The following is a 1,931-nucleotide window of genomic DNA, read 5'->3' as shown; positions in this document are numbered from 1 at the left end:
CAAACCTGAACAGCTGGTGCAAACCTGACACAAGGGCGCCTTACAAGCAGATGGGCTAATTATGCAAGGGCCACACCCTGTACATTCATACCTAACTTGATTTTCAGGAGAAGTGTTTTTTTCTTCCCCAGTTTAATTATTTTCCACAGCTAAGCAACCAGCTGGGCTGTTTCCTTTTCATGCACCTTTTTTCTCATCAGAGAAGTGGGGGAGCCTCTATCCTCACAGGTTGGCAGGCTTTGCTCAGCTGAGGGCCCCCTGGGGTAAAAGCTGGGGTGTCTGAAGAGACCCATGGAGACTATTCATTGGGTCATACAAGCCAAATAGCTTTGAAATTTGTGGGCCTGGATTCCAGAGGAGACATTCCCTGCCCTGGAATAGTAGAATTGCTTCTCATCATAAACAGGAATGATGGGTTCAGTTTGATATGGATTTTAGGATCTGGAATGAAGTGGCTACTGATTATTTAACCCAACTTGCCAACTTCCAGGCACTGTCCTAGGTACATGACCTGTTCAATAATCCCTATTTAATAGATGAGAAAACTGAGTTTTTCTAAGGTCTAAGATACCTCACTGACCTAAATCAATCGGCAGAACTAAGATTTGAACCCTAGGCCTTTGAGAGGCTAAATTTCCTTCTTTAGGTAAGGGTATCATGGAGCCACCTAAATATTTCAATGTAATATGGCTTCTGAAAGCCATGCCTGTCCCAGCAGCCCTAACAAAATACATACAGACCTTACATTATTTTCTGTTAGAGCAGGTCAGAGCTTGCTTGGATCTAAAAGACAGAGCAACAGTTATGAGGAAATGCAAGCAATGCCAGGCCAGGTGGCTGGGTCCTCAGGGCCCAAACACTAATTCTCCTCTGTCTCCACAGTAAGTGGTTTGCTGTGTGACTCAGAAAAAAACCTGCCCACCCTCTCTGAGCCAGGCCACAGACAATACCCTCCAAAAAGAGGCCACTGAAGTGTGGAACTCAGATTATTTCAGAAGTGAGCTGTTCAAGTATGACTATTATATGAATGCAGAGCTCAGGAAGAAAAGTAAGAAAAAGTATTTTTCTTTCTTGGACTACCTGCAGGATCACTTGCCAGGATATGCCATCTGGTCACTTATAGGCTGTGATCCCCTGCCATAGCCCCGGGAAGCCTCCCTATTGAGTAAAGGGCTGTGTCTCTTCCCAGATGGGCTGGGTGGGACAGAACAGCAGGTGGGTGTGCCTGGGTGGCAGGTTCTGGGCGGTGTGTAGAGTAGTGGGTTTCCCTCCCTTCTCTTTGAATCCAGGTCAACCTCAGGAGTCCCTGCCCCTTTGGCTCACCAGGTTGAACAGCTAATCCTGCTAATCCTTGCAATAACATCCCTGGGAACAAAAGCAGAGACAAGCTTGGTTCACAGATCAATCAGAGTTTTAAGAGGTGTGGAGTGGTATTGGCGGTATAGAGTGCTAGATTAATAATGGGGATTCCTTTTGCCTGATGCCTCTGTTCTGGGGCTCCACAGGAGCCACCTTTTATTTTAACTCACTGGTCATTGGCTAAGAGCTCATGCAGGCAGCCTTCTAGGGTCAGGAATCCTTTCTCTAACAGTCAGACCCAATTCCACTGGGCTCTGGCCAGAGGCATGAGGGAAAGGTAAAGAAAGAACAGTACTGCCCTGGTCTCCTAGATGGGGATATGCTCCCTTTTTCTCCTGATAGTATCTCCCAACCCTGAAAGAATAGGCTATGAAGAGGAAAGAGCAGAGAAGCCAAGAAGAAGCAAAAGAGGAAAACCAAAGTGTTCTGTTTATGGACCCAACACCAATGCTGGCTGAGTCTGAGGTGCTGCATTAGGAGGCCTCGACTAGTCCTTAGAGTTAATGTACCTGTATTCCAGAAGTCTGGGAAATAATCCTGAGCCTTGGGAATAGACTGACAAAGAGTAAATA

This window comes from Phyllostomus discolor, chromosome 6, assembly GCF_004126475.2.
Source record: "Phyllostomus discolor isolate MPI-MPIP mPhyDis1 chromosome 6, mPhyDis1.pri.v3, whole genome shotgun sequence".
Taxonomy (NCBI): Eukaryota; Metazoa; Chordata; class Mammalia; order Chiroptera; family Phyllostomidae; genus Phyllostomus; species Phyllostomus discolor.
Note: the sequence above shows the minus strand (reverse complement) of the source record.